At 40.5% G+C, this 25519-nt stretch overlaps 1 long non-coding RNA gene across 1 annotated transcript in view; it reads right to left on the reverse strand.

Moving 5' to 3' along the window:
- Positions 1-5434: 5434 nt before the first annotated feature.
- LOC142701111 (uncharacterized) overlaps positions 5435-25519 on the reverse strand; it is a 29797-nt gene continuing 9712 nt past the window's right edge. The window contains exons 8-20 of the long non-coding RNA XR_012866834.1: positions 24453-24553; positions 22186-22248; positions 20873-20983; positions 19697-19797; positions 17430-17492; positions 16117-16227; positions 14941-15041; positions 12674-12736; positions 11361-11471; positions 10185-10285; positions 7918-7980; positions 6605-6715; positions 5435-5529 (exon numbers count right to left, since the gene is read on the reverse strand). This is a non-coding gene — a long non-coding RNA (uncharacterized LOC142701111). The remainder of the gene's footprint in view (positions 5530-6604; positions 6716-7917; positions 7981-10184; positions 10286-11360; positions 11472-12673; positions 12737-14940; positions 15042-16116; positions 16228-17429; positions 17493-19696; positions 19798-20872; positions 20984-22185; positions 22249-24452; positions 24554-25519) is intronic.

Below are 25519 nucleotides of genomic sequence, written 5' to 3' on the forward strand. Positions count from 1 at the left end.
AACGTGAAAGTTTTTGTGTTTTCTCCTCTGACTCCCCCATGATGCCCCCCGAGGTTCCGTTGCTTCGTTCTTTCACGGAAGACTCGAAGGTACCTATGCAACTCGGGGCCTCCGTGTCCCCCCAACAACGTAGACAGTTCCGCAGGAAGAATGGTCTCTGCTTTAATTGTGGGGATGACAAGCATCAAGTGAACACCTGTCCTAGGCGTAAGAATAAGCAGCCCGGAAAACTTCCGCGCCTAAGTGATCATCGGGGAGGTCACTTGGGCGCACAGGTATTTCCCGTAAATATGAAACGGAATAAAATCTTAATTCCCTTTCAGGTCTCTTTTGGTGGTAGGTCTGCTACCGGCAGTGCCTTCGTGAATTCAGGGTCGTCTGCTAATATCATGTCTGTGGAATTTGCTATGTCTCTAGCTATGCCTTTGATTGATTTGCCTAAACCTGTCCCGGTAGTGGGTATCGACTCCACTCCTCTTGCTAATGGTTATTTTACACAGCATACCCCTGTTTTTGAACTCCTTGTGGGCTCCATGCATTTGGAGCAGTGCTCTGTACTGTTGATGCAGGGATTATCGTCCGATTTGGTTTTAGGCCTTCCCTGGTTGCAGTTGCATGATCCCACGTTTGACTGGAATACTGGGGATCTTACCAAATGGGGTAATGAATGCTTGATGTCATGTTTTTCTGTTAATTCTATTTCTCTCCCTGAGGAGGTGAACACTCTACCTGAGTTTGTTCAGGACTTTGCTGATGTTTTCTCTAAGGAGGCCTCCGAAGTGTTACCTCCTCATAGAGAATACGATTGCGCTATCGATTTGGTACCAGGAGCTAAGCTCCCTAAGGGTAGGATATTTAATCTCTCTTGTCCCGAACTTGAAGCCATGAGAGAGTATATCCAGGAATGCCTGGCCAAGGGTTACATTCGCCCCTCTACATCTCCGGTAGGTGCTGGCTTCTTCTTCGTAGGGAAGAAGGATGGTGGTCTTAGGCCATGCATTGACTACCGTAACTTGAATAAGGTCACTGTAAGGAACCAGTATCCCCTTCCTTTGATTCCTGATCTCTTTAATCAGGTTCAGGGGGCCCAATGGTTCTCTAAGTTTGATCTACGGGGGGCGTATAACCTTATCCGCATCAAAGAGGGGGATGAGTGGAAAACTGCGTTTAACACGCCCGAAGGTCATTTCGAATACCTTGTCATGCTCTTTGGGTTGTGTAATGCTCCCGCGGTCTTCCAGAATTTCACAAATGAGATTTTAAGAGATTACCTGGGGGTATTTCTTGTAGTGTACCTTGATGACATACTTGTGTTTTCCAAGGACTGGTCCTCCCGCATTGAGCATGTTAGGAAGGTGCTCCAGGTCCTTCGGGAAAACAAACTGTTTGCGAAGACCGAAAAATGTGTGTTTGGGGTGCAGGAGATACAATTTTTGGGTCAAATCCTCACTGCTCATGAATTCCGCATGGACCCCGCCAAGGTCCAGGCTGTGGCGGAATGGGTCCAACCTGCCTCCCTGAAGGCGTTACAGTGCTTCTTGGGGTTCGCTAATTATTACAGGAGATTTATTGCTAACTTCTCGGTCATCGCTAAGTCTCTTACGGACCTCACTCGCAAGGGTGCTGATCTCCTCCGCTGGCCTCCTGAGGCTGTCCAGGCTTTTGAGGTCCTTAAGAAGTGCTTTATCTCGGCCCCGGTGTTGGTTCAGCCCAACCAAATGGAGCCATTTATCGTGGAGGTTGATGCGTCCGAGGTGGGACTGGGTGCTGTCTTGTCCCAGGGTACCAGGACCCTCACCCATCTCCGTCCCTGTGCCTACTTCTCCAGGAAGTTTTCGCGAACTGAGAGTAACTACGATATTGGCAACCGCGAACTCTTAGCCATTAAATGGGCATTTGAAGAGTGGCGCCACTTCCTGGAGGGGGCTAGGCACCAGGTAACGGTCCTTACCGACCGCAAGAATCTGGTTTTCCTAGAATCTCCCCGGAGGCTAAACCCGAGACAAGGTCGATGGGCGTTATTTTTTACCAGATTCCATTTTTTGGTTACCTATAGGGCTGGGTCTAAAAATATTAAGGCTGATGCACTGTCGCGTAGCTTCATGGCCAGCCCTCCTTCGGAGGAAGATCCTGCTTGTATTTTGCCACCAGGTATAATCAATTCCTCTATTGATTCTGATTTAGTCTCTGTAATTGCTGCTGATCAAGGTTCAGCTCCCAGGAACCTTCCTGAGAACAAGCTGTTTGTTCCCCTGCAATTCTCGCTAAGGGTACTTAGGGAAAATCATGACTCCGCACTATCTGGTCATCCAGGCATCCTGGGTACCAAGCACCTCATTGCCAGAAACTATTGGTGGCCTGGGTTGCCTAAAGACGTTAAGGCCTACGTCGCCGCTTGTGAGGTTTGTGCTAGGTCCAAGACTCCCAGGTCCCGACCAGCGTGCTTACTACGTTCTTTGCCCATTTCCCAGAGACCTTGGACCCATATCTCCATGGATTTTATCACCGATTTGCCTCCATCCCAAGTCAAGTCGTGGTGTGGGTTGTAGTAGACCGCTTCAGTAAGATGTGCCACTTTGTGCCCCTCAAAAATCTACCCAATGCTAAGACGTTAGCTACCTTGTTTGTCAAACACATCCTGCGTCTCCATGGGGTCCCTGTCAATATTGTTTCTGACAGAGGGGTACAATTTGTTTCTTTGTTTTGGAGAGCATTCTGTAAAAAGTTGGAGATTGATCTGTCTTTCTCCTCTGCCTTCCATCCTGAAACTAATGGCCAAACCGAGAGGACTAATCAGTCTCTAGAACATTATTTAAGGTGTTTTATCTCTGACTGTCAATATGATTGGGTTTCATTCATTCCCCTCGTCGAATTTTCCCTTAATAACCGGGTCAGTAACTCGTCAGGGGTCTCCCCCTTTTTCTGTAATTTTGGGTTTAATCCACGGTTCTCCTCCGTTTCACCTGGTAGTTCCAACAATCCCGAGGTAGAGGTCGTTCATCGGGAACTGTGCACAGTCTGGGCCCAGGTTCAGAAGAACCTAGAGGCGTCCCAGAGTATACAAAAAACTCAGGAAGATAGAAGACGTTCTGCTAACCCCTTGTTTGTGGTCGGGGATCTAGTGTGGCTATCGTCTAAGAACTTGCGCCTTAAAGTCCCGTCCAAGAAGTTTGCTCCCCGGTTTATAGGGCCGTACAAGGTCATTGAAGTCCTCAATCCTGTCTCCTTCCGACTGGAGTTGCCCCCATCTTTTCGAATACACGACGTGTTTCTTGCCTCCCTCCTTAAACGCTGCTCCCCGTCCTTGGCTCCCTCGAGGAAACCTCCTGTCCCCGTTCTCACCCCTGAGGGGGTAGAATTCGAGGTGGCCAAGATTGTGGACAGCAAGATGGTCCAAGGCTCCCTCCAGTACCTGGTCCATTGGAGAGGATACGGGCCTGAGGAGAGGACTTGGGTACCCGCCCGGGATGTTCACGCTGGGGTATTGGTCAGGAGGTTCCACCTTAGTTTCCCCAATAAACCAGGTCCATCTAGAAAGTGTCCGGTGGCCCATCATAAAAGGGGGGGTACTGTTAAGGATCTGCCAGGCACAGCGTCTGTATCCACGCCCATAGGTAATCAGCCTGCACCTGCTTCTATGTCTGTGAGACTGACTCCATCTTCCACCCTTCAGGATGGCAGGCTTAGGAGTGGGAGAGCCTATCACAGCCTGGCCAGACGGAGCTAGCTCCCGCCCTCTGTCTATTTATACCTGCCTTTCCTGTTCCTCCTTGCTTGTGATTCTTGTTTTGTTTCCTGGCCCTGCTGCAGCTTCTTTAACCATTTGACCCTGCTTCATATCGACCCTGGCTTACTGACTACTCTCCTGCTCTGCGTTTGGTACCTCGTACACTCCTGGTTTGACTCGGCTTGTTCACTACTCTCCTGCTCTGTGTTTGGTACCTCGTACACTCCTGGTTTGACTCGGCTCGATCACCACTCTTGTTGCTCGCGGTCTTGCCATGGGCAACTGCCCCTTTTCCCTTGCTTCTGTGTACCCTTGTCTGTTTGTCTGTCGGTCACTTATTGAGCGTAGGGACCGTCGCCCAGTTGTCTTTACAGTTGTCTTTACATGACAACAAAGACATAGTGATAAAAATGGCAGATAAAGGAGGCAGTGTTACTGTAATGAATAAGAACGATTATAAACAATCCATTACCAACCTGCTAAGTGACAAAACAACCTATAAAATACTGGAGAACAACCCAGTAGACAACATAAAAAATCGCATGAACAAACTCTTAAAAGATGGCCAACGAGGAGGTTTCATAAATAAAAAACAAGCCGAATTTATTCTTGTTGATCAACCTATTACGCCAATTTTTCATGCGCTTCCAAAAACCCACAAGCTAATCTTTCCACCACCAATGAGACCCATTGTCTCAGGTATAGGTTCAATTTTGGAACGATTGTCGGAATGGTTAGATACATTACTGCAACCATTAGCACAAACAGCCCCTGGATTTTTAGAGGATACTAAAAATGTCCTTAATTCACTATGCCACAAAAAATGGGAGAAAAATTACACTTGGCTCACGTGTGACGTCGTGTCCTTATACACTTCTATTCCGCATCACATTGCTTATGCCGCTCTTGACTACCATTTAACCAAACACAGTTTGTATGATAAAAACTTCCAAGTATTCATTCTGGAAGTACTCATGTTTCTAATGACTAATAATTACTTTCAATTTGACACAAAATATTACCTCCAACTCAAGGGCGTATCCATGGGAGCCAAGTTTTCTCCATCGATAGCCAATTTAGTCATGTCCTGGTGGGAACAGTCCTACATCTTTTCTACCGATAATACATACGGCCACTGCATTGAATGGTATGGGAGGTATATTGACGATATTTTACTAATCTGGAAAGGAGACACTGACACTATCCCGGCTTTTGTAGAAACCCTCAATCAAAATCACTGCAATCTTAAATTTACTTACAAATTTGATAACACCAATATCATATTTTTAGATCTTGAATTAAACGGAAAAGAAGGGCAAATAATCTCTACCCAGACTCACCGAAAACCTACCTCCTCAAATAATATCCTTCATGCAAGAAGCAATCATTCAATACAGACCATAAAGGCCATACCAGTGGGTGAGTTGCATCGTGCCAAAAGGAATTGCACCTCCCACAGTCAGTTTGAAGTTGAACAAAAGGAAATCAAAACTAGACTTAGAGCAAGAGGTTATCCCACATGGTCACTCAATAGAGCAAGTGAAATCATGACCAAAATACCTAGAACTGATTTACTCGCATATAATAACAAACATACCAAAACAAGTCCTAAAATTCAATCTAAAGACAACCAACCTACTTTAATCTTACAACAGAGTAACCAGTTTATGCAAATCAAAAAATTAGTCACCAACAACTTACCTATCCTCCAAGAAGATGACGGTCTACGTTCCATCTTGGCCGAAGGTTGTCGTATCGTGGCAAGAAAGGCACCCTCCTTGGGCAGCGTGTTGTCTCCGTCACTGTTCACACCAAACGAAAATGTTAAAACAACATGGCTAGAAACAAAAGGCTTCTACAGATGTGGGCAACATCCATGCAAGACTTGCTCCTTTGCCCATCCAACTAAAACATTCAGCAACTCTACACAAACAGATACATACAGCATCCAGAATTATATCAATTGTAACAGCGAATCCGTAATTTACGTCATAGAATGTATTGAATGTCAACTTAAATACGTGGGTTGTACAAACAGAAAACTGAAAACAAGAATTCTAGAACACCTTAGTTACGTGAGAAATATTAATATCACTAACATCTCCAATGTATCAAAACATTTTATTGTACAACACAACCGTAACACAAAAAATTTACGTTGCTACGCTATTGAAAAAATCTACCCCCCAAAAAGGGGAGGCGACCTCAAACATAAAACCCACCTTAGGGAGGCATTTTGGATTTACAGATTAAAAACTAGATATCCAGATGGCCTAAACCTCAGAAAAGATCTAATGTTTCAGTATTAATAATAGACCTCTGAGCCTCCCATCGTGGTTACCAAGACCAAGAAGAAAAATAATACTAACCATACCAATAAAAATTTCATAAAAATAATCCTTTTATTGGAGATCATCCAATACCATGGTACTCCAGGACTCCCTTCCCCGCATATTTACAGCCTGTACATGCATAACATGTGCTTTTTGCCATGTACATTACTGTTCATATCTTTTAAACCACTTTTTCGTTAGTCACAATCACTAATTAGGTTTTTAATTAATTAAATTAATTTTTTGTTCCAGTTGTCCTACCCTCACTTCCTTCCCTGGTCACATCCTCATTATCAAAAGTAAGCGCCCGTCTCTGTCCTTCGTTAATCCATAAGAGAACATTGACTATACCTCTTTAACTACACTGTCTAATGTTACACTCAATATTGCCAACATATAACAACAAATAACAGCGTACTATCTACTGACAGTATAAAATACATCATCTTAAAAATTAAAGTAAAATACTTTGACACTTATATGACTATGCACATCAATTATGTCTAAGTAATTGTTTGATTTCTAGAAAACAAATAATACTCACCAATTTTATATGCACCATCGTCTATAAGATAGCCATCTGGACAATAGTGAATAGGCAAAATGACAGCATCTTCCGTCGATATAGTCTCCACTCCATACAACAAAATACCATCTGAAATACACAATACACTTATGTTAGGTTGAACCTACATAACCCTACATTCTCAATCATGATACTAACGCAGCTACTAGTTGAGAGTACGCAAGTGAAAATACAAAAAACAGAATGGGCAGCAACCATTCCTACTTCCGGCTTGCGTTCCAAAGGGATAACAACAGTGGAACGCACTCAGCAATTAGCTGTATCATACAGACCAGGATAAAAACGAGACAACGCGCGCCATTCAAAAACAGACACCACTGCCAAGACTAAGGATGCAGCAGCATCCGAAACGCGTAGGCTTTTGAGGACACTACCGCCCGCTTACCCTCACATCAGGACTATTCTTCTGGACTATTTTAATTGAATACTATTAAACTTGGAAACCTGCTTCCATTTTAACTACTTTACACAGCGCTGGAACAACTCTTTCCTCTTCTTCCGTACTTCAACGTGTGCCGACACGGGATTCCGGGCGCTGCTGAGACACACTCCCGTAGTGTCAGGTGAGCTGGAGGATTCCTCCCCCCTCTTCTTCTATTTTTGTGATACCATCGGCCTTTTCCTACGAGCTCCCTAATTTGTCATGTTCTAATACAGAACACCGGAGGGTCCACAACAGATGTGTGCATCGTAAGCGTGACTTTGTATAGATTTTCTAACATAACAAGGGTCTAGACAACTAAACAAAAATCAATTATACCACTGAAACGAAGACTTTGGTTTTGGTTTTGTATTGTGAATTGCATTGTTTTTAAATTCACCACATTTTGCATCAGTGTCCTGGAGAACATTTCTTGGCCTTAACATGACGCATCAATCTGCCAACATGCCCCCTGGGGTTCAAATGTCTCGCTCTGAACTAGCTGAAAATGTCTTTGGCAATCAAGATAATCACATCGGAAACAATCTAGAACTCGAAGATTTATTTCATACTCTAGAAAAGCACCTCGCACAACAGGCCAAAATTTGGTGGGACCTTACAACCTTAAAGAATTACATCGCAAAAGATATGATACCTAGAGGTCTACGCCTCAGGAAAACTCCAACTTTCATCTACACGGAAGAATTTCTAAAGGAATGGAACCAGACCCTCTCCACATGTTCCATGAACTTGATGAAACTAATTACTAAACAAGAGGAGATTAAACTATCCGAATTAGACATCAATATCACTGATATTAGAAAATCAATTGATGTTTATTCTGACTCACCTTCCTTTTCTTTTCTTCAAATCCGTACAACGACTGCTATTGATAAATTAGATCAATCCATTGCTGAAACGAAAAAAAGCAAGTTCCAACGAGATATGAGAGATTATACGCATAACGAAATTTACAATTGGAGTCAGAGAACAAGAAACTACACAAGACCTAGACCCATTCTCAAAAAACGGAACCAATACCGCAACCAATACAGGGATTTACCGAACAGAGTGAGTTTCAGCTCCACAGAACCAGACTCCGCTGACGGCCTGTCAGAAGATGATAATTCAAGGACTCGCCCACACTCTACCCAGAGAACACAAAACCAAAGTTATCAGTCAAAAAACGAGGTAGGAGGGGGGGCAGGAAGCACAAATCGAATAAATCAAGATTTCAACTGTTGTCTGCGCCCCCGGAAATTCCAACAGTACTAGAATTGAACGTCACCAACTTATCCTCCTGCACTCTAACCACGGCACAAACTGAAGTTTTATCCTTGGGTCTTAATTTTGCTCCAAAAAACAATTTCAACCTATTTAATACGCTACTGGACATTAATAAATTTATTCATAATTTAACTGTGAAAAAACATTTCCTTAGGCAGGAGACCCTCCCTCTGGATGAGGTTCCAACTTCATCTCCCCCTACCACATCTGTTGAAGAGTGCGTCCTTCCAGCTCATCCGCCACCTAGTCTCGAACAATTCTCTTTTCAAGAACTTACCACCTTAGCAGCTCTGGATCACCTGCGTACGGAAACCTCTAATCAAACGATGACCACAGCCCCAAATTTTCGTACTTCCAACCCCAAGTTCTACCCAACGAACTCTAGAACTGACTCGATGGACCGTTTCCAAACGGTAATGGAAAAAGAATTACAAAACCTGGCGGACAGCCTCAAATCCCAATACCCAACAACAAATATGACGATCCAACACAAACAAGCGGTTAAGTCTTTACATGACAACAAAGACATAGTGATAAAAATGGCAGATAAAGGAGGCAGTGTTACTGTAATGAATAAGAACGATTATAAACAATCCATTACCAACCTGCTAAGTGACAAAACAACCTATAAAATACTGGAGAACAACCCAGTAGACAACATAAAAAATCGCATGAACAAACTCTTAAAAGATGGCCAACGAGGAGGTTTCATAAATAAAAAACAAGCCGAATTTATTCTTGTTGATCAACCTATTACGCCAATTTTTCATGCGCTTCCAAAAACCCACAAGCTAATCTTTCCACCACCAATGAGACCCATTGTCTCAGGTATAGGTTCAATTTTGGAACGATTGTCGGAATGGTTAGATACATTACTGCAACCATTAGCACAAACAGCCCCTGGATTTTTAAAGGATACTAAAAATGTCCTTAATTCACTATGCCATAAAAAATGGGAGAAAAATTACACTTGGCTCACGTGTGACGTCGTGTCCTTATACACTTCTATTCCGCATCACATTGCTTATGCCGCTCTTGACTACCATTTAACCAAACACAGTTTGTATGATAAAAACTTCCAAGTATTCATTCTGGAAGTACTCATGTTTCTAATGACTAATAATTACTTTCAATTTGACACAAAATATTACCTCCAACTCAAGGGCGTATCCATGGGAGCCAAGTTTTCTCCATCGATAGCCAATTTAGTCATGTCCTGGTGGGAACAGTCCTACATCTTTTCTACCGATAATACATACGGCCACTGCATTGAATGGTATGGGAGGTATATTGACGATATTTTACTAATCTGGAAAGGAGACACTGACACTATCCCGGCTTTTGTAGAAACCCTCAATCAAAATCACTGCAATCTTAAATTTACTTACAAATTTGATAACACCAATATCATATTTTTAGATCTTGAATTAAACGGAAAAGAAGGGCAAATAATCTCTACCCAGACTCACCGAAAACCTACCTCCTCAAATAATATCCTTCATGCAAGAAGCAATCATTCAATACAGACCATAAAGGCCATACCAGTGGGTGAGTTGCATCGTGCCAAAAGGAATTGCACCTCCCACAGTCAGTTTGAAGTTGAACAAAAGGAAATCAAAACTAGACTTAGAGCAAGAGGTTATCCCACATGGTCACTCAATAGAGCAAGTGAAATCATGACCAAAATACCTAGAACTGATTTACTCGCATATAATAACAAACATACCAAAACAAGTCCTAAAATTCAATCTAAAGACAACCAACCTACTTTAATCTTACAACAGAGTAACCAGTTTATGCAAATCAAAAAATTAGTCACCAACAACTTACCTATCCTCCAAGAAGATGACGGTCTACGTTCCATCTTGGCCGAAGGTTGTCGTATCGTGGCAAGAAAGGCACCCTCCTTGGGCAGCGTGTTGTCTCCGTCACTGTTCACACCAAACGAAAATGTTAAAACAACATGGCTAGAAACAAAAGGCTTCTACAGATGTGGGCAACATCCATGCAAGACTTGCTCCTTTGCCCATCCAACTAAAACATTCAGCAACTCTACACAAACAGATACATACAGCATCCAGAATTATATCAATTGTAACAGCGAATCCGTAATTTACGTCATAGAATGTATTGAATGTCAACTTAAATACGTGGGTTGTACAAACAGAAAACTGAAAACAAGAATTCTAGAACACCTTAGTTACGTGAGAAATATTAATATCACTAACATCTCCAATGTATCAAAACATTTTATTGTACAACACAACCGTAACACAAAAAATTTACGTTGCTACGCTATTGAAAAAATCTACCCCCCAAAAAGGGGAGGCGACCTCAAACATAAAACCCACCTTAGGGAGGCATTTTGGATTTACAGATTAAAAACTAGATATCCAGATGGCCTAAACCTCAGAAAAGATCTAATGTTTCAGTATTAATAATAGACCTCTGAGCCTCCCATCGTGGTTACCAAGACCAAGAAGAAAAATAATAATAACCATACCAATAAAAATTTCATAAAAATAATCCATTTATTGGAGATCATCCAATACCATGGTACTCCAGGACTCCCTTCCCCGCATATTTACAGCCTGTACATGCATAACATGTGCTTTTTGCCATGTACATTACTGTTCATATCTTTTAAACCACTTTTTCGTTAGTCACAATCACTAATTAGGTTTTTAATTAATTTAATTAATTTTTTGTTCCAGTTGTCCTACCCTCACTTCCTTCCCTGGTCACATCCTCATTATCAAAAGTAAGCGCCCGTCTCTGTCCTTCGTTAATCCATAAGAGAACATTGACTATACCTCTTTAACTACACTGTCTAATGTTACACTCAATATTGCCAACATATAACAACAAATAACAGCGTACTATCTACTGACAGTATAAAATACATCATCTTAAAAATTAAAGTAAAATACTTTGACACTTATATGACTATGCACATCAATTATGTCTAAGTAATTGTTTGATTTCTAGAAAACAAATAATACTCACCAATTTTATATGCACCATCGTCTATAAGATAGCCATCTGGACAATAGTGAATAGGCAAAATGACAGCATCTTCCGTCGATATAGTCTCCACTCCATACAACAAAATACCATCTGAAATACACAATACACTTATGTTAGGTTGAACCTACATAACCCTACATTCTCAATCATGATACTAACGCAGCTACTAGTTGAGAGTACGCAAGTGAAAATACAAAAAACAGAATGGGCAGCAACCATTCCTACTTCCGGCTTGCGTTCCAAAGGGATAACAACAGTGGAACGCACTCAGCAATTAGCTGTATCATACAGACCAGGATAAAAACGAGACAACGCGCGCCATTCAAAAACAGACACCACTGCCAAGACTAAGGATGCAGCAGCATCCGAAACGCGTAGGCTTTTGAGGACACTACCGCCCGCTTACCCTCACATCAGGACTATTCTTCTGGACTATTTTAATTGAATACTATTAAACTTGGAAACCTGCTTCCATTTTAACTACTTTACACAGCGCTGGAACAACTCTTTCCTCTTCTTCCGTACTTCAACGTGTGCCGACACGGGATTCCGGGCGCTGCTGAGACACACTCCCGTAGTGTCAGGTGAGCTGGAGGATTCCTCCCCCCTCTTCTTCTATTTTTGTGATACCATCGGCCTTTTCCTACGAGCTCCCTAATTTGTCATGTTCTAATACAGAACACCGGAGGGTCCACAACAGATGTGTGCATCGTAAGCGTGACTTTGTATAGATTTTCTAACATAACAAGGGTCTAGACAACTAAACAAAAATCAATTATACCACTGAAACGAAGACTTTGGTTTTGGTTTTGTATTGTGAATTGCATTGTTTTTAAATTCACCACATTTTGCATCAGTGTCCTGGAGAACATTTCTTGGCCTTAACATGACGCATCAATCTGCCAACATGCCCCCTGGGGTTCAAATGTCTCGCTCTGAACTAGCTGAAAAAGTCTTTGGCAATCAAGATAATCACATCGGAAACAATCTAGAACTCGAAGATTTATTTCATACTCTAGAAAAGCACCTCGCACAACAGGCCAAAATTTGGTGGGACCTTACAACCTTAAAGAATTACATCGCAAAAGATATGATACCTAGAGGTCTACGCCTCAGGAAAACTCCAACTTTCATCTACACGGAAGAATTTCTAAAGGAATGGAACCAGACCCTCTCCACATGTTCCATGAACTTGATGAAACTAATTACTAAACAAGAGGAGATTAAACTATCCGAATTAGACATCAATATCACTGATATTAGAAAATCAATTGATGTTTATTCTGACTCACCTTCCTTTTCTTTTCTTCAAATCCGTACAACGACTGCTATTGATAAATTAGATCAATCCATTGCTGAAACGAAAAAAAGCAAGTTCCAACGAGATATGAGAGATTATACGCATAACGAAATTTACAATTGGAGTCAGAGAACAAGAAACTACACAAGACCTAGACCCATTCTCAAAAAACGGAACCAATACCGCAACCAATACAGGGATTTACCGAACAGAGTGAGTTTCAGCTCCACAGAACCAGACTCCGCTGACGGCCTGTCAGAAGATGATAATTCAAGGACTCGCCCACACTCTACCCAGAGAACACAAAACCAAAGTTATCAGTCAAAAAACGAGGTAGGAGGGGGGGCAGGAAGCACAAATCGAATAAATCAAGATTTCAACCGTTGTCTGCGCCCCCGGAAATTCCAACAGTACTAGAATTGAACGTCACCAACTTATCCTCCTGCACTCTAACCACGGCACAAACTGAAGTTTTATCCTTGGGTCTTAATTTTGCTCCAAAAAACAATTTCAACCTATTTAATACGCTACTGGACATTAATAAATTTATTCGTAATTTAACTGTGAAAAAACATTTCCTTAGGCAGGAGACCCTCCCTCTGGATGAGGTTCCAACTTCATCTCCCCCTACCACATCTGTTGAAGAGTGCGTCCTTCCAGCTCATCCGCCACCTAGTCTCGAACAATTCTCTTTTCAAGAACTTACCACCTTAGCAGCTCTGGATCACCTGCGTACGGAAACCTCTAATCAAACGATGACCACAGCCCCAAATTTTCGTACTTCCAACCCCAAGTTCTACCCAACGAACTCTAGAACTGACTCGATGGACCGTTTCCAAACGGTAATGGAAAAAGAATTACAAAACCTGGCGGACAGCCTCAAATCCCAATACCCAACAACAAATATGACGATCCAACACAAACAAGCGGTTAAGTCTTTACATGACAACAAAGACATAGTGATAAAAATGGCAGATAAAGGAGGCAGTGTTACTGTAATGAATAAGAACGATTATAAACAATCCATTACCAACCTGCTAAGTGACAAAACAACCTATAAAATACTGGAGAACAACCCAGTAGACAACATAAAAAATCGCATGAACAAACTCTTAAAAGATGGCCAACGAGGAGGTTTCATAAATAAAAAACAAGCCGAATTTATTCTTGTTGATCAACCTATTACGCCAATTTTTCATGCGCTTCCAAAAACCCACAAGCTAATCTTTCCACCACCAATGAGACCCATTGTCTCAGGTATAGGTTCAATTTTGGAACGATTGTCGGAATGGTTAGATACATTACTGCAACCATTAGCACAAACAGCCCCTGGATTTTTAAAGGATACTAAAAATGTCCTTAATTCACTATGCCATAAAAAATGGGAGAAAAATTACACTTGGCTCACGTGTGACGTCGTGTCCTTATACACTTCTATTCCGCATCACATTGCTTATGCCGCTCTTGACTACCATTTAACCAAACACAGTTTGTATGATAAAAACTTCCAAGTATTCATTCTGGAAGTACTCATGTTTCTAATGACTAATAATTACTTTCAATTTGACACAAAATATTACCTCCAACTCAAGGGCGTATCCATGGGAGCCAAGTTTTCTCCATCGATAGCCAATTTAGTCATGTCCTGGTGGGAACAGTCCTACATCTTTTCTACCGATAATACATACGGCCACTGCATTGAATGGTATGGGAGGTATATTGACGATATTTTACTAATCTGGAAAGGAGACACTGACACTATCCCGGCTTTTGTAGAAACCCTCAATCAAAATCACTGCAATCTTAAATTTACTTACAAATTTGATAACACCAATATCATATTTTTAGATCTTGAATTAAACGGAAAAGAAGGGCAAATAATCTCTACCCAGACTCACCGAAAACCTACCTCCTCAAATAATATCCTTCATGCAAGAAGCAATCATTCAATACAGACCATAAAGGCCATACCAGTGGGTGAGTTGCATCGTGCCAAAAGGAATTGCACCTCCCACAGTCAGTTTGAAGTTGAACAAAAGGAAATCAAAACTAGACTTAGAGCAAGAGGTTATCCCACATGGTCACTCAATAGAGCAAGTGAAATCATGACCAAAATACCTAGAACTGATTTACTCGCATATAATAACAAACATACCAAAACAAGTCCTAAAATTCAATCTAAAGACAACCAACCTACTTTAATCTTACAACAGAGTAACCAGTTTATGCAAATCAAAAAATTAGTCACCAACAACTTACCTATCCTCCAAGAAGATGACGGTCTACGTTCCATCTTGGCCGAAGGTTGTCGTATCGTGGCAAGAAAGGCACCCTCCTTGGGCAGCGTGTTGTCTCCGTCACTGTTCACACCAAACGAAAATGTTAAAACAACATGGCTAGAAACAAAAGGCTTCTACAGATGTGGGCAACATCCATGCAAGACTTGCTCCTTTGCCCATCCAACTAAAACATTCAGCAACTCTACACAAACAGATACATACAGCATCCAGAATTATATCAATTGTAACAGCGAATCCGTAATTTACGTCATAGAATGTATTGAATGTCAACTTAAATACGTGGGTTGTACAAACAGAAAACTGAAAACAAGAATTCTAGAACACCTTAGTTACGTGAGAAATATTAATATCACTAACATCTCCAATGTATCAAAACATTTTATTGTACAACACAACCGTAACACAAAAAATTTACGTTGCTACGCTATTGAAAAAATCTACCCCCCAAAAAGGGGAGGCGACCTCAAACATAAAACCCACCTTAGGGAGGCATTTTGGATTTACAGATTAAAAACTAGATATCCAGATGGCCTAAACCTCAGAAAAGATCTAATGTTTCAGTATTAATAATAGACCTCTGAGCCTCCCATCGTGGTTACCAAGACCAAGAAGAAAAATAATAATAACCATACCAATAAAAATTTCATAAAAATAATCCATTTATTGGAGATCATCCAATACCATGGTACTCCAGGACTCCCTTCCCCGCATATTTACAGCCTGTACATGCATAACATGTGCTTTTTGCCATGTACATTACTGTTCATATCTTTTAAACCACTTTTTCGTTAGTCACAATCACTAATTAGGTTTTTAATTAATTTAATTAATTTTTTGTTCCAGTTGTCCTACCCTCACTTCCTTCCCTGGTCACATCCTCATTATCAAAAGTAAGCGCCCGTCTCTGTCCTTCGTTAATCCATAAGAGAACATTGACTATACCTCTTTAACTACACTGTCTAATGTTACACTCAATATTGCCAACATATAACAACAAATAACAGCGTACTATCTACTGACAGTATAAAATACATCATCTTAAAAATTAAAGTAAAATACTTTGACACTTATATGACTATGCACATCAATTATGTCTAAGTAATTGTTTGATTTCTAGAAAACAAATAATACTCACCAATTTTATATGCACCATCGTCTATAAGATAGCCATCTGGACAATAGTGAATAGGCAAAATGACAGCATCTTCCGTCGATATAGTCTCCACTCCATACAACAAAATACCATCTGAAATACACAATACACTTATGTTAGGTTGAACCTACATAACCCTACATTCTCAATCATGATACTAACGCAGCTACTAGTTGAGAGTACGCAAGTGAAAATACAAAAAACAGAATGGGCAGCAACCATTCCTACTTCCGGCTTGCGTTCCAAAGGGATAACAACAGTGGAACGCACTCAGCAATTAGCTGTATCATACAGACCAGGATAAAAACGAGACAACGCGCGCCATTCAAAAACAGACACCACTGCCAAGACTAAGGATGCAGCAGCATCCGAAACGCGTAGGCTTTTGAGGACACTACCGCCCGCTTACCCTCACATCAGGACTATTCTTCTGGACTATTTTAATTGAATACTATTAAACTTGGAAACCTGCTTCCATTTTAACTACTTTACACAGCGCTGGAACAACTCTTTCCTCTTCTTCCGTACTTCAACGTGTGCCGACACGGGATTCCGGGCGCTGCTGAGACACACTCCCGTAGTGTCAGGTGAGCTGGAGGATTCCTCCCCCCTCTTCTTCTATTTTTGTGATACCATCGGCCTTTTCCTACGAGCTCCCTAATTTGTCATGTTCTAATACAGAACACCGGAGGGTCCACAACAGATGTGTGCATCGTAAGCGTGACTTTGTATAGATTTTCTAACATAACAAGGGTCTAGACAACTAAACAAAAATCAATTATACCACTGAAACGAAGACTTTGGTTTTGGTTTTGTATTGTGAATTGCATTGTTTTTAAATTCACCACATTTTGCATCAGTGTCCTGGAGAACATTTCTTGGCCTTAACATGACGCATCAATCTGCCAACATGCCCCCTGGGGTTCAAATGTCTCGCTCTGAACTAGCTGAAAAAGTCTTTGGCAATCAAGATAATCACATCGGAAACAATCTAGAACTCGAAGATTTATTTCATACTCTAGAAAAGCACCTCGCACAACAGGCCAAAATTTGGTGGGACCTTACAACCTTAAAGAATTACATCGCAAAAGATATGATACCTAGAGGTCTACGCCTCAGGAAAACTCCAACTTTCATCTACACGGAAGAATTTCTAAAGGAATGGAACCAGACCCTCTCCACATGTTCCATGAACTTGATGAAACTAATTACTAAACAAGAGGAGATTAAACTATCCGAATTAGACATCAATATCACTGATATTAGAAAATCAATTGATGTTTATTCTGACTCACCTTCCTTTTCTTTTCTTCAAATCCGTACAACGACTGCTATTGATAAATTAGATCAATCCATTGCTGAAACGAAAAAAAGCAAGTTCCAACGAGATATGAGAGATTATACGCATAACGAAATTTACAATTGGAGTCAGAGAACAAGAAACTACACAAGACCTAGACCCATTCTCAAAAAACGGAACCAATACCGCAACCAATACAGGGATTTACCGAACAGAGTGAGTTTCAGCTCCACAGAACCAGACTCCGCTGACGGCCTGTCAGAAGATGATAATTCAAGGACTCGCCCACACTCTACCCAGAGAACACAAAACCAAAGTTATCAGTCAAAAAACGAGGTAGGAGGGGGGGCAGGAAGCACAAATCGAATAAATCAAGATTTCAACCGTTGTCTGCGCCCCCGGAAATTCCAACAGTACTAGAATTGAACGTCACCAACTTATCCTCCTGCACTCTAACCACGGCACAAACTGAAGTTTTATCCTTGGGTCTTAATTTTGCTCCAAAAAACAATTTCAACCTATTTAATACGCTACTGGACATTAATAAATTTATTCGTAATTTAACTGTGAAAAAACATTTCCTTAGGCAGGAGACCCTCCCTCTGGATGAGGTTCCAACTTCATCTCCCCCTACCACATCTGTTGAAGAGTGCGTCCTTCCAGCTCATCCGCCACCTAGTCTCGAACAATTCTCTTTTCAAGAACTTACCACCTTAGCAGCTCTGGATCACCTGCGTACGGAAACCTCTAATCAAACGATGACCACAGCCCCAAATTTTCGTACTTCCAACCCCAAGTTCTACCCAACGAACTCTAGAACTGACTCGATGGACCGTTTCCAAACGGTAATGGAAAAAGAATTACAAAACCTGGCGGACAGCCTCAAATCCCAATACCCAACAACAAATATGACGATCCAACACAAACAAGCGGTTAAGTCTTTACATGACAACAAAGACATAGTGATAAAAATGGCAGATAAAGGAGGCAGTGTTACTGTAATGAATAAGAACGATTATAAACAATCCATTACCAACCTGCTAAGTGACAAAACAACCTATAAAATACTGGAGAACAACCCAGTAGACAACATAAAAAATCGCATGAACAAACTCTTAAAAGATGGCCAACGAGGAGGTTTCATAAATAAAAAACAAGCCGAATTTATTCTTGTTGATCAACCTATTACGCCAATTTTTCATGCGCTTCCAAAAACCCACAAGCTAATCTTTCCACCACCAATGAGACCCATTGTCTCAGGTATAGGTTCAATTTTGGAACGATTGTCGGAATGGTTAGATACATTACTGCAACCATTAGCACAAACAGCCCCTGGATTTTTAAAGGATACTAAAAATGTCCTTAATTCACTATGCCATAAAAAATGGGAGAAAAATTACACTTGGCTCACGTGTGACGTCGTGTCCTTATACACTTCTATTCCGCATCACATTGCTTATGCCGCTCTTGACTACCATTTAACCAAACACAGTTTGTATGATAAAAACTTCCAAGTATTCATTCTGGAAGTACTCATGTTTCTAATGACTAATAATTACTTTCAATTTGACACAAAATATTACCTCCAACTCAAGGGCGTATCCATGGGAGCCAAGTTTTCTCCATCGATAGCCAATTTAGTCATGTCCTGGTGGGAACAGTCCTACATCTTTTCTACCGATAATACATACGGCCACTGCATTGAATGGTATGGGAGGTATATTGACGATATTTTACTAATCTGGAAAGGAGACACTGACACTATCCCGGCTTTTGTAGAAACCCTCAATCAAAATCACTGCAATCTTAAATTTACTTACAAATTTGATAACACCAATATCATATTTTTAGATCTTGAATTAAACGGAAAAGAAGGGCAAATAATCTCTACCCAGACTCACCGAAAACCTACCTCCTCAAATAATATCCTTCATGCAAGAAGCAATCATTCAATACAGACCATAAAGGCCATACCAGTGGGTGAGTTGCATCGTGCCAAAAGGAATTGCACCTCCCACAGTCAGTTTGAAGTTGAACAAAAGGAAATCAAAACTAGACTTAGAGCAAGAGGTTATCCCACATGGTCACTCAATAGAGCAAGTGAAATCATGACCAAAATACCTAGAACTGATTTACTCGCATATAATAACAAACATACCAAAACAAGTCCTAAAATTCAATCTAAAGACAACCAACCTACTTTAATCTTACAACAGAGTAACCAGTTTATGCAAATCAAAAAATTAGTCACCAACAACTTACCTATCCTCCAAGAAGATGACGGTCTACGTTCCATCTTGGCCGAAGGTTGTCGTATCGTGGCAAGAAAGGCACCCTCCTTGGGCAGCGTGTTGTCTCCGTCACTGTTCACACCAAACGAAAATGTTAAAACAACATGGCTAGAAACAAAAGGCTTCTACAGATGTGGGCAACATCCATGCAAGACTTGCTCCTTTGCCCATCCAACTAAAACATTCAGCAACTCTACACAAACAGATACATACAGCATCCAGAATTATATCAATTGTAACAGCGAATCCGTAATTTACGTCATAGAATGTATTGAATGTCAACTTAAATACGTGGGTTGTACAAACAGAAAACTGAAAACAAGAATTCTAGAACACCTTAGTTACGTGAGAAATATTAATATCACTAACATCTCCAATGTATCAAAACATTTTATTGTACAACACAACCGTAACACAAAAAATTTACGTTGCTACGCTATTGAAAAAATCTACCCCCCAAAAAGGGGAGGCGACCTCAAACATAAAACCCACCTTAGGGAGGCATTTTGGATTTACAGATTAAAAACTAGATATCCAGATGGCCTAAACCTCAGAAAAGATCTAATGTTTCAGTATTAATAATAGACCTCTGAGCCTCCCATCGTGGTTACCAAGACCAAGAAGAAAAATAATAATAACCATACCAATAAAAATTTCATAAAAATAATCCATTTATTGGAGATCATCCAATACCATGGTACTCCAGGACTCCCTTCCCCGCATATTTACAGCCTGTACATGCATAACATGTGCTTTTTGCCATGTACATTACTGTTCATATCTTTTAAACCACTTTTTCGTTAGTCACAATCACTAATTAGGTTTTTAATTAATTTAATTAATTTTTTGTTCCAGTTGTCCTACCCTCACTTCCTTCCCTGGTCACATCCTCATTATCAAAAGTAAGCGCCCGTCTCTGTCCTTCGTTAATCCATAAGAGAACATTGACTATACCTCTTTAACTACACTGTCTAATGTTACACTCAATATTGCCAACATATAACAACAAATAACAGCGTACTATCTACTGACAGTATAAAATACATCATCTTAAAAATTAAAGTAAAATACTTTGACACTTATATGACTATGCACATCAATTATGTCTAAGTAATTGTTTGATTTCTAGAAAACAAATAATACTCACCAATTTTATATGCACCATCGTCTATAAGATAGCCATCTGGACAATAGTGAATAGGCAAAATGACAGCATCTTCTGTCGATATAGTCTCCACTCCATACAACAAAATACCATCTGAAATACACAATACACTTATGTTAGGTTGAACCTACATAACCCTACATTCTCAATCATGATACTAACGCAGCTACTAGTTGAGAGTACGCAAGTGAAAATACAAAAAACAGAATGGGCAGCAACCATTCCTACTTCCGGCTTGCGTTCCAAAGGGATAACAACAGTGGAACGCACTCAGCAATTAGCTGTATCATACAGACCAGGATAAAAACGAGACAACGCGCGCCATTCAAAAACAGACACCACTGCCAAGACTAAGGATGCAGCAGCATCCGAAACGCGTAGGCTTTTGAGGACACTACCGCCCGCTTACCCTCACATCAGGACTATTCTTCTGGACTATTTTAATTGAATACTATTAAACTTGGAAACCTGCTTCCATTTTAACTACTTTACACAGCGCTGGAACAACTCTTTCCTCTTCTTCCGTACTTCAACGTGTGCCGACACGGGATTCCGGGCGCTGCTGAGACACACTCCCGTAGTGTCAGGTGAGCTGGAGGATTCCTCCCCCCTCTTCTTCTATTTTTGTGATACCATCGGCCTTTTCCTACGAGCTCCCTAATTTGTCATGTTCTAATACAGAACACCGGAGGGTCCACAACAGATGTGTGCATCGTAAGCGTGACTTTGTATAGATTTTCTAACATAACAAGGGTCTAGACAACTAAACAAAAATCAATTATACCACTGAAACGAAGACTTTGGTTTTGGTTTTGTATTGTGAATTGCATTGTTTTTAAATTCACCACATTTTGCATCAGTGTCCTGGAGAACATTTCTTGGCCTTAACATGACGCATCAATCTGCCAACATGCCCCCTGGGGTTCAAATGTCTCGCTCTGAACTAGCTGAAAAAGTCTTTGGCAATCAAGATAATCACATCGGAAACAATCTAGAACTCGAAGATTTATTTCATACTCTAGAAAAGCACCTCGCACAACAGGCCAAAATTTGGTGGGACCTTACAACCTTAAAGAATTACATCGCAAAAGATATGATACCTAGAGGTCTACGCCTCAGGAAAACTCCAACTTTCATCTACACGGAAGAATTTCTAAAGGAATGGAACCAGACCCTCTCCACATGTTCCATGAACTTGATGAAACTAATTACTAAACAAGAGGAGATTAAACTATCCGAATTAGACATCAATATCACTGATATTAGAAAATCAATTGATGTTTATTCTGACTCACCTTCCTTTTCTTTTCTTCAAATCCGTACAACGACTGCTATTGATAAATTAGATCAATCCATTGCTGAAACGAAAAAAAGCAAGTTCCAACGAGATATGAGAGATTATACGCATAACGAAATTTACAATTGGAGTCAGAGAACAAGAAACTACACAAGACCTAGACCCATTCTCAAAAAACGGAACCAATACCGCAACCAATACAGGGATTTACCGAACAGAGTGAGTTTCAGCTCCACAGAACCAGACTCCGCTGACGGCCTGTCAGAAGATGATAATTCAAGGACTCGCCCACACTCTACCCAGAGAACACAAAACCAAAGTTATCAGTCAAAAAACGAGGTAGGAGGGGGGGCAGGAAGCACAAATCGAATAAATCAAGATTTCAACCGTTGTCTGCGCCCCCGGAAATTCCAACAGTACTAGAATTGAACGTCACCAACTTATCCTCCTGCACTCTAACCACGGCACAAACTGAAGTTTTATCCTTGGGTCTTAATTTTGCTCCAAAAAACAATTTCAACCTATTTAATACGCTACTGGACATTAATAAATTTATTCGTAATTTAACTGTGAAAAAACATTTCCTTAGGCAGGAGACCCTCCCTCTGGATGAGGTTCCAACTTCATCTCCCCCTACCACATCTGTTGAAGAGTGCGTCCTTCCAGCTCATCCGCCACCTAGTCTCGAACAATTCTCTTTTCAAGAACTTACCACCTTAGCAGCTCTGGATCACCTGCGTACGGAAACCTCTAATCAAACGATGACCACAGCCCCAAATTTTCGTACTTCCAACCCCAAGTTCTACCCAACGAACTCTAGAACTGACTCGATGGACCGTTTCCAAACGGTAATGGAAAAAGAATTACAAAACCTGGCGGACAGCCTCAAATCCCAATACCCAACAACAAATATGACGATCCAACACAAACAAGCGGTTAAGTCTTTACATGACAACAAAGACATAGTGATAAAAATGGCAGATAAAGGAGGCAGTGTTACTGTAATGAATAAGAACGATTATAAACAATCCATTACCAACCTGCTAAGTGACAAAACAACCTATAAAATACTGGAGAACAACCCAGTAGACAACATAAAAAATCGCATGAACAAACTCTTAAAAGATGGCCAACGAGGAGGTTTCATAAATAAAAAACAAGCCGAATTTATTCTTGTTGATCAACCTATTACGCCAATTTTTCATGCGCTTCCAAAAACCCACAAGCTAATCTTTCCACCACCAATGAGACCCATTGTCTCAGGTATAGGTTCAATTTTGGAACGATTGTCGGAATGGTTAGATACATTACTGCAACCATTAGCACAAACAGCCCCTGGATTTTTAAAGGATACTAAAAATGTCCTTAATTCACTATGCCATAAAAAATGGGAGAAAAATTACACTTGGCTCACGTGTGACGTCGTGTCCTTATACACTTCTATTCCGCATCACATTGCTTATGCCGCTCTTGACTACCATTTAACCAAACACAGTTTGTATGATAAAAACTTCCAAGTATTCATTCTGGAAGTACTCATGTTTCTAATGACTAATAATTACTTTCAATTTGACACAAAATATTACCTCCAACTCAAGGGCGTATCCATGGGAGCCAAGTTTTCTCCATCGATAGCCAATTTAGTCATGTCCTGGTGGGAACAGTCCTACATCTTTTCTACCGATAATACATACGGCCACTGCATTGAATGGTATGGGAGGTATATTGACGATATTTTACTAATCTGGAAAGGAGACACTGACACTATCCCGGCTTTTGTAGAAACCCTCAATCAAAATCACTGCAATCTTAAATTTACTTACAAATTTGATAACACCAATATCATATTTTTAGATCTTGAATTAAACGGAAAAGAAGGGCAAATAATCTCTACCCAGACTCACCGAAAACCTACCTCCTCAAATAATATCCTTCATGCAAGAAGCAATCATTCAATACAGACCATAAAGGCCATACCAGTGGGTGAGTTGCATCGTGCCAAAAGGAATTGCACCTCCCACAGTCAGTTTGAAGTTGAACAAAAGGAAATCAAAACTAGACTTAGAGCAAGAGGTTATCCCACATGGTCACTCAATAGAGCAAGTGAAATCATGACCAAAATACCTAGAACTGATTTACTCGCATATAATAACAAACATACCAAAACAAGTCCTAAAATTCAATCTAAAGACAACCAACCTACTTTAATCTTACAACAGAGTAACCAGTTTATGCAAATCAAAAAATTAGTCACCAACAACTTACCTATCCTCCAAGAAGATGACGGTCTACGTTCCATCTTGGCCGAAGGTTGTCGTATCGTGGCAAGAAAGGCACCCTCCTTGGGCAGCGTGTTGTCTCCGTCACTGTTCACACCAAACGAAAATGTTAAAACAACATGGCTAGAAACAAAAGGCTTCTACAGATGTGGGCAACATCCATGCAAGACTTGCTCCTTTGCCCATCCAACTAAAACATTCAGCAACTCTACACAAACAGATACATACAGCATCCAGAATTATATCAATTGTAACAGCGAATCCGTAATTTACGTCATAGAATGTATTGAATGTCAACTTAAATACGTGGGTTGTACAAACAGAAAACTGAAAACAAGAATTCTAGAACACCTTAGTTACGTGAGAAATATTAATATCACTAACATCTCCAATGTATCAAAACATTTTATTGTACAACACAACCGTAACACAAAAAATTTACGTTGCTACGCTATTGAAAAAATCTACCCCCCAAAAAGGGGAGGCGACCTCAAACATAAAACCCACCTTAGGGAGGCATTTTGGATTTACAGATTAAAAACTAGATATCCAGATGGCCTAAACCTCAGAAAAGATCTAATGTTTCAGTATTAATAATAGACCTCTGAGCCTCCCATCGTGGTTACCAAGACCAAGAAGAAAAATAATAATAACCATACCAATAAAAATTTCATAAAAATAATCCATTTATTGGAGATCATCCAATACCATGGTACTCCAGGACTCCCTTCCCCGCATATTTACAGCCTGTACATGCATAACATGTGCTTTTTGCCATGTACATTACTGTTCATATCTTTTAAACCACTTTTTCGTTAGTCACAATCACTAATTAGGTTTTTAATTAATTTAATTAATTTTTTGTTCCAGTTGTCCTACCCTCACTTCCTTCCCTGGTCACATCCTCATTATCAAAAGTAAGCGCCCGTCTCTGTCCTTCGTTAATCCATAAGAGAACATTGACTATACCTCTTTAACTACACTGTCTAATGTTACACTCAATATTGCCAACATATAACAACAAATAACAGCGTACTATCTACTGACAGTATA

This window comes from Rhinoderma darwinii, unplaced genomic scaffold (assembly GCF_050947455.1).
Source record: "Rhinoderma darwinii isolate aRhiDar2 unplaced genomic scaffold, aRhiDar2.hap1 Scaffold_2002, whole genome shotgun sequence".
NCBI classification, from domain to species: domain Eukaryota; kingdom Metazoa; phylum Chordata; class Amphibia; order Anura; family Rhinodermatidae; genus Rhinoderma; species Rhinoderma darwinii.